An 8594-nucleotide genomic window follows, 5' to 3' on the forward strand; every position below is an offset into this window, starting at 1 on the left:
AAAGATCCAGGTAAAATATCAAGTGGGCAGGAGGATGATTTCATCGAATCAACTAATTTGACCAGCCCAGGTAAAGCACTGTTAAAAAACTTCCTAAAATAACAGGCCTAAGTGAATTTGGAGCAGACAACAGGTACACAGAAGGAGAGATATTGTTCCTCACATTGCTAACTTTTTCAACAAAGACAGAAAAAGAGTTTTCACAATCTTCATTTGATGAAATTGGGACAGCAGATTGAGCAGGAGCAACAATATCACTAATGGTGTCAAATAGTACCTTGGGGTTACCTCTGCTCTTTGAGACTAGGTCTGAGAAATAGGCAGCCCTCACATCTCGAACTGAAGTGTTAAAAGAAACTAAAAGGTCCTTTAAATGAAAGAGATGAACATATAAACGAGTTTTCCTCCACAAATGCTCAACTTTACAACAGGAACGCTTTAAACAACAAATGCTGTCATTTATCCAGGGGGACATCTGTGAAACAGGAGCTAGTCTGGTTTTGACAGGACCAACATTGTCTAAGATAGAAAGACAATGATTATTTAAAAAAAATGTTAATAGATCAACATCATTAAAGAAAGGTAAAGCAAAATTAAAAACATCAGAAAATTTAGCAGCAATAGAGGAATTTAGGATGCGAGAGCTAACCACATATCGAACAGGAGATAGGGACAGATGTAAAGACAAGTTAAAAAGAATACAACAATGGTCCGAAATAAAAATGTCCTCAGAACTAATAAAATCAATGGTTAAACCTAAGGTAAAAGCAAGGTCCAGTGTGTGTCCTTTGGTGTGTGTGTGGGGCCAGACACATGCTGTGTAAAATGAAAAGAATCCATGACCTCTGTGAAAGAGGTCAGAGTCATCATCACTGTGTATATTAAAATCCCCGACTACAGCTTCAAGATGGAGGATAAAAAGTCACTGAACTGTTTAAAAGTTGACCATTTAGGCCAGGTGGATGATACATTACAGCACACTAAATCTTTATTTCCAATTTTAACCAGCTGTAATTCAAACGATGAAAAATGTTCGACCATTACTGAGCAACAGTGAAACCGGCTTTCAAACACCGCAGCGAGACCTCCTCCTCGGCCGGACATCCAAGGCTGACTGATGAAGGAGTACCCGCCTGGGCAAAGTTCAATGAGGGATGAGTAGTCACCATCGCGCTGTCCCAAAAATGTACCACTGGTGACGTCTGATGAAGATCCATACACCGGCAGCGGAGGATGGAAAATGCCGTCGCAGGAGGATAAGGTATCCAGACCATCCATAGAGGATCGAATAGATTGGAGCATCAGGCGATCATAGACTAAGGGAGCCAACACATCAGTGACAAAAAAGGAGAACAGAAAGGCCGAAACAAAACTGCACTAGAGCAGAGCAAGACAAACTGCAGCCGGCAGCGGCAAAGCCAAACACAGGCGCCATCATACCGGAAGCTGTTAAACTCTAACCATCTGGTACACTAGCTGCACAGTCGCTCAGAGGAAAGCACTCCAGAGGGTCATTAACACTGCCTAAAGGATCATTGGGTGCCCTCTCCCCACGCTGGAAGATCTACACAGTAACCGCTGTCTTAAAAAAGCCCAGAACATTATAAAAGATACCTCACATCCTGCCCACTCCCTATTTGAACTGTTGGCCTCTGGCAGATGGTACAGAGCACTCAGTGTAAGGACAAATAGACTCAAACACAGCTTTTACCCAACTGCAATAACATGTCTTAATGCTGCTACAAAATAATGGTCATCACGCTGCTCTTGAAATGATCTATGCACTGGCTGAGGTATGTGTGTGTGAATGTATGTGAACGTCTGTTTATACTGTTAGTGAAATGAATGAGGTGTATGATGTCTTTGTGCATGTGGGCTCAGGCCATTGTCTAGGTATATTATTCTTATTAGCACTTTAAAATGTTTATTTTTGATTTTAATACAACTTTTTATTTTATGGATGATGCACTAATCGGAAACCACTTTCAATTTCGTTGTACCTGTGACAATGCCAATAAAGACATTCTATTCTATTCTGTAGCACCCTCAAGGACTGACGTAGGCAAGATGTAGAGTAATAAAACAAGGTTTATTCTGGTCTTGACAACCAATGAGAACTGCTAACGGAAGAAAATAATAATAAAAAAACATAACATCGAAATGCATTCTTGTACTTTGTGTCAATCAATAAAAAAGTTATTAATCACAGAAAAAAAAACATTTAAAGTACACAAACCTTGTGAGCGGACATCCAGGAGGGGTTAAATAGTCCTTTATGGCCTTAGTATCTTATTCTCTATCTTCTTCCTTACGTGTTTCTTCTGTTAATCTAATTTTGAATATTACTTTCTCCATGTGTGGAGCTAACTGAGAGCTGCAGCATACATACACCATTGCTATGTCCCAATTCATTGTTTTCCTCTTTACATTCTTTTAATGCAACAGTGATCTAAACTCTAAGTACTAGAAAACCTAACTAGAAGCTGAATCTGTTAACTAAGAGTTCAAAACAAGAACAAGGCACAGAGTCAAACTCTTACTGGAGTCAAGATTAACACGGAAAAAAACCTTAATACCTCAAACACTACTAAAAAAGAAAAAAGGCTGTTTATCAATCTGTGCCACAAAGAGTTAAGGCAGAAGGGGGTGTGAAAGGTGTACCTAATAAAGTGTCCAGTGATTTTATAGGTACAGTTTCAAAATCTTGTTTCATAAGAAAGAAAAGTGAAAGTTAAAAGAGCTTTAGGATGTGGTGACTGTAACTTCACACTTTGGTATTTGGGCTGCAGACTGTCTACATCTCAGTGAGGGGGGAGAGATCAGCACAGCAAAGGTACGCTCCTTCAGATGTCTGTTTGCTGTTGGTCATTTATTTTGATTTAAGGCAAACATTAAATAATTCCTTTAAATCTAAAAATAAATGCTTTATGTTCCAGTTATGGGAGGATTGTTTTCAAGAGCTCCTCCAGTAAAATGTAAGTTTGGTCAGAGCTGCTATTTTCCATCCAGTGAACATCAGTTATTGTCCAATGATGTCATTCTTTCTTTAACATCTGTTGTCAGTGCTTGATGCACCATGGAGGAAGCACTTTAACTGGGGGTAAGCATTTACAGGCCTCTGAGAAACATTTGTTATTGTTGATTATCACTTCCTGTTTCAGCCCATCACTTGTTCAGTGTCCAGAATGTGATGTAATGTTTTGTTGTCTCCTCTGAGCAGAAATAAAGAGGACGATCTACAGTATGTGAACAGCTACAAGCCTCAGACTAAAGAACAGCAGCTCAGGATTCTTCTACAAGGCCCAGTTGGAGCTGGAAAGTCCAGTTTCATCAACTCTGTTAAAAGTGTCCTACAGAACAGAGCATGCAGACAGGTCTCCTGTCCGAAGCACCTCCCATTCATCTTGCACAAAAAAGGTATGAAGCATGATTGTGGTGATAAGACTGAGTAAGAAATTATTCTTTTTTTCCATTGTTTAAAAGTCTGTACGGAGTTTTAAAAAAAAATTGATGTTGCTGTCAGCGATGGCTCATTCAATAAAAAAGTAGTCAGTGCTTCCCACTTTACTCTCTCATAGTCAGCTGATTTCTTAAGAAGAATTCCAGAATAAATCAGATGAAGTGGTAGAGATTTCCCCAGGAATAGGTAGTGGTGACTGGAGTGAACATGGGTGATGAGGAGGTGCTGAGTAGGTTGAGTGTTATGGAGAGAAATGGCTGTGGTGAGTCTGTACATCAAAAAGAGGGAGGAGCACTGGGTGATGTTCAGTACTGTGCAAAAGTTTTAGGCAGGTGAGGAAAAAATGCTGTAAACAAAGAATGCTTTCAAAAATGGAAGTGTTAATCATTTATATTCATCAATCAATGATTGAAACGTTTTTTCACAAAACTTGTTTTGATGTTTCACTTCAGCTTTAGTTGTGTATAATAACCTAGGTCAGATAATTCCATTAAAAAATGTTCCAAAACGAAGTAAATGAATATATTTTGTTTTTATTGCATATTTTAAACCAAAATGATTTTTAAAAAATGAGATGAGAGATAGCTGTCATTTGTCAGTTGCAGGTCTTTTGCCCACAACCGAGATGACAGACCTTGCCGACCGTACATACAATACACAAACATCACATTGGGGAGACAGGTCAGGCTAGGTAGCGAGGGAAAAAAAAACATCGAAATGTGTAACACAGAAGGATAATGCAGGAATGCACAGATATCAACACACCATAGCACAATAAACACAGACAGCAACATGGGAAAGAGTTCCAGTGTGTCCATCTGATCTGGGACCGCTGCAATCTTTCGACTGCGCCTCCAGCTGACCCGATGTCCACATCAGAGGGGAGGTAAGCGTTGGAGGTGGCGTTGGATCCGGGGTAGGGAGGGTGATGCGTCAGTGAGTGCTTATCAGTATCAGTATATGTATGTGTGTGCGTGTCCATAGTTCAGCTGAGACAGTGTCCTTCGCCCCGCCAGGCTAAGTAAACAGTCTTCCAGCCAACCCAGGTGGCCTTGTAGGGAATGGGAAGGAACAGACTCAACACAGTCGTTATCAGGGAGTTTTTGTTCGGCTCCAGCCTTGAGCCCACAGCTGGCGCCGAAGGGGTAGCCGCATTATGATGGTAATTTTTCTTTTGTGACAACTCATGAGAATTTCAAAGCTGTTCTTTAACACTCCGACACTGGTCTCTCAATCTCCCGTTGGAGAACCGCGAGCTTCCCGATGATGGTATCAAACTTGCTGGTGTTTTCATTCTTTTGCCCAAACAGCCGAATCTGAGAACTCACAACTGCAGTGAGCTGTTCTGCAATGTAATCCAACTTTCGCTCAAGGCTGTTATTTTGAGCAGGCCTCTCCTTGATCTATCCCAATATATGTTCAGAGGTGTTATTCTGAGTATTTACGGCAGCTGTAAACGTCTCCAAGGTCTTAACCATGCTGCTTTCGAGCCCGTTCTCAGAAGTCGCGCCTCGTCCCATCGTTTCAATCCCAGTGGGCAGCCTTGGGGGGTTTTGAACAGCCGGTTCCGCTTTCTTAATTCTCCGATAAGTCAGGGCCAAGCCAGCTCAGATCAGCAAGAACCCTGTTATCATGGTTCCGAATAGGTAGATATCTTCAGCGTCCTCGATCGACAGTCCCGCCAGGCACACGACCCTCCATTCCTGCCACCCGTCCATCGTGTATCCGGCAGGGAAAGTCCCTCCAGGGCACTCGGGCTCTCCCGAGCCCAGACTTCTCGTTGAGAAAAGGGTGTCAATAGCATTCAGAGACCAGTTGATCAAATCCATAATTCTCTTTAGGTTTTAGAAACAGACTGTGAGAGAGTGTTCCAGGGAAAGTAATACAAAAAACACGAGACTAGACAAGGACATAAGCAGGGAAGATAAGGGAGAGGAGAAAAAGTGTGTCTGCCTCCTCCGAGAGCCAAAGAGAAAGAATGTAAAAAAGGCACCCAGCAACTGCACGAACACATGCAGAGGTCCATTTCTGGGACTCCTTAGCTGAGGTGAACTTACAGGACATTGTTGGTAATGTTTTTGTTGCAGTCATGATGAAAATAAGACTTACAGGTCAGCACTACTCCACACTCAATGACTCTGATATTCTGGTCCACAGTATAAAGCCTTCAAGATCCAAAAGGGAGACTCAAACTGCTATTACCCTTTTGTCTTGAATGACATGGCGGGACTGAACGCCAGCAGCAGAAAAATCAGACAGTTGCATGTGAAGGACGTCAAACGGGCCCTGAAGGGACACATCAAAGAAGGTTACAGGGTACAGTTGCTGTATTTCTGATATTGAGTTTAAAGAATTCATTCATTTGGTCACACATCGATACATTCAGTTTGTTTTTCAGTTCAATCCTGAACGTAAACTGTCCAAAGATGACCCACACTACAACAGCAGTCCTTCAGACAGCGACAAAGTGCACATTCTGGTTTTTGTCGTTGATGCCAGCACTATACCTAACATGAAGCAAGAGGACATGGAGGTAATCGAGGACATCAGAGATGAAGCAGATGAAATGGGTAAGAGCACCTTAAACAGAATCAGGATTATCAGTGTTTTTAGTGACACCAGTGGAAGTGAAGTGATCTGCAGTCATTGAGCAACCCTGTGTTTGCTCTCAGCTCACGCTCACTCTGAGTGAAACTTCAGGTAAAACAGTGATGAGACCTCCAGGAGAGCTCATCCCTGTTTGAATGTCATGCTGCACTAACACGGATCTAATCCTATGTTCTGCATGTCAGAGATAGAAATTAGAAGTAAATTTATAAAACATTCAATTCAATTTTATTTATACAACGCCAATTCACAACAACAGTCGCCTCAAGGCACTTTATATTGTAAGGTAGAACTCACAATAATACATACTGAGAAAAAGCCCAACAATCATATGACCTCCTATGAGCAACAGTGGGAAGGAAAAACTCTCTTTTAGCAGGAAAAAACCTCCAGCAGAACAAGGCTCAGGAAGCGGCGGCCATCTGCTGTGACCGGTTAGGGTGAGAGAAGGAAGACAGGACAAAATCATGCTGTGGAAGAGAGCCAGAGATTAATAACAGGTATTCATGGGTCATGAGCTGAGCTTTCCTCTCTGGCCCTACATGAGAAATTCATTGTCACGAATTCCAGGATGAAAATGGATTCTGCTCTGACACTCGACGTTCGTGAAAGCACAGCAGGAATATTCTGTTTTTTTTTCAGTTGAGGCAGCTGTGAAAAATCATCTTCTGTCCACCATGTGACCTCGAAACATTAATACATGCTTTTATAACCATCTTGATTACTGCAATGAGCTTTTTATCGGGTTCAGCCAGGCCTCCACTCAGTCCTCAGTCCAGTTTCAGCCTCATTTCACTGGCTTCCAGTTTGTTTCCAAATCCATTTTAAGATCCTTTTATTTATCTTTAATGGTTGTGGCCCATTTCACCTACTGCACCCGTACGTCCCGCCTCGCTCTCTCAGATCAGCAGACCAGATGCTTTTACTCTTTCACTCAGAGGTCACAGGGCTTTCACAGTCTCCACTGCACGTCAGGCAGCTCCTGTACTCGCTGTTGTAAAAACATCATTTAAACACACGTTTTTTTCTCGACCCATATTTATGTTTTGTGTTTCCTCAGAGGTCCCACAAATAGTCCTTTTCACCAAAGTTGATGAGGCCTGTCCGAAGATCAGCAGAGATATCAGGAACGTCTACAAAAGCGTATCTCTAAAGGAAAAGGTGGATTAGTTTAAGTATTTCAGTGCAAGCTTTGGTTTGGTCCAATCTCTCACTTCTAAACTAAAGTGTTGTGATTTTCATATGTAGATTACTAAGTTCAGCGCAGACACGGGGATCAACATTGTCTACATCTATCCAGTGAAGAACATCCACTCAGAATCTGACCTGAAGGATGGCGCTGATGTTCTAATTCTGCACGCCCTCAGACGCATCATCGAAAGAGGACATGACTTTCTCAACAAATCCTAAATCCAGATGTTCTCAGTTTACTGAGTTTATTTCTAGTTTCTTATTCTTTCTAAGCTTTTTAGCCCCACCTTTTCTCTTTCACACACTAACCTCTTTCAATAAGGTGCATGAGCACACAGGAAAGGTAGGGCAGGGGCCAGTTAAGCTAAGAGATTTGATTGGTCAATCCAGTGTCAGTAATGAAGATGCTGTTAGTGCCAGGAGCAGTCACAGTTCTGCATGAAATGATGACTCGGACAGAGCTGAGAGCCAAACTCAAATCATTTTTATTCTTTTTTTTATATTGAACTTTTTGATCCCAGCTTTTAGTTATATATGACATTAGTATTCAGTGTATGTGTGGTGTCTAAAACATGTTTCCTCTGCTCTGATGAGTAAACACAACTTAATGAAATGAACACCTTAGTGTTAAATTTGATAGAAAAATGTTTGTATGTTTAACATTATTGATCCATTAATAAAGCTGCAACAAGCTGATAAAAAACGACTCCTTTTTGTAAAGGTCATTTCTGAGTTCATTTCATGTCTTCATTGGAAAGTGAAGATAGAGCGAGAAACGTGTTACGACCTTAATTTGGAGGAACAGAAAGTAATATTTTTTTTAAAAGTGGGCCTCACAAAAACTGCAGCTCTGAGAAGTTCTGAACAGAGATGTTCTGATGAAGTTACAGACACTGATGGAGGACAGAGACTGAATGACTCATCTGCAGTTCTCAGCTCAGTCAGACTTTAACAGCACAGGAAGTTGGAAGCAAGCAGGTTTACATTTTTCACTCTTCACCGAGAGAAGCTTCACAATTTAGACATTAGAAACTCTCACAGTCACTGTTGTGTCAACAGTGCACTCCAGCACTGACCTGTATGTATATATGTGCCTGTGGAGGGGTCCAGTCATGTGTAAGTGAACATGTGAAACTGTCAAGCTGTTTGCTGTTGTGAACTCAAACACCACACCTGTGTTTCAGGAATGAAAGCTGCTGACATGAAGCTGTGTCTGCTGAGCTGGTTTTATCATTGTTCTTGCTGAACTGTTACCAGCTCACAAAAACGAAACCAAGAACACAGGAAACAGGAAAGAGTACACACCCTGTGCATCCTGTGGTTACACAGCTTTAGC

General features: G+C 41.5%; 2 pseudogenes across 1 annotated transcript; one reads left to right on the top strand and one right to left on the bottom strand.

Annotated features, from left to right (window-relative positions):
- The first annotated feature begins 2814 nt into the window (after positions 1 to 2814).
- Positions 2815 to 7941, top strand: LOC147313230 (interferon-induced protein 44-like; annotated as a pseudogene). The gene is made up of 8 exons (XR_015125169.1): positions 2815 to 2833; positions 2937 to 2975; positions 3064 to 3100; positions 3221 to 3417; positions 5618 to 5776; positions 5859 to 6030; positions 7128 to 7228; positions 7316 to 7941. The product of XR_015125169.1 is annotated as an interferon-induced protein 44-like (transcript).
- On the bottom strand, positions 4216 to 5310 carry LOC147313231 (uncharacterized; annotated as a pseudogene).
- Positions 7942 to 8594: the final 653 nt, after the last annotated feature.

Source organism: Aulonocara sp. 'chitande type north' Nkhata Bay, linkage group LG15 (genome assembly GCF_057382095.1).
Source record: "Aulonocara sp. 'chitande type north' Nkhata Bay isolate Kocher_YH1m ecotype deep benthic linkage group LG15, A_spYH_male_GT1.1, whole genome shotgun sequence".
Classification (NCBI taxonomy): Eukaryota; Metazoa; Chordata; class Actinopteri; order Cichliformes; family Cichlidae; genus Aulonocara; species Aulonocara sp. 'chitande type north' Nkhata Bay.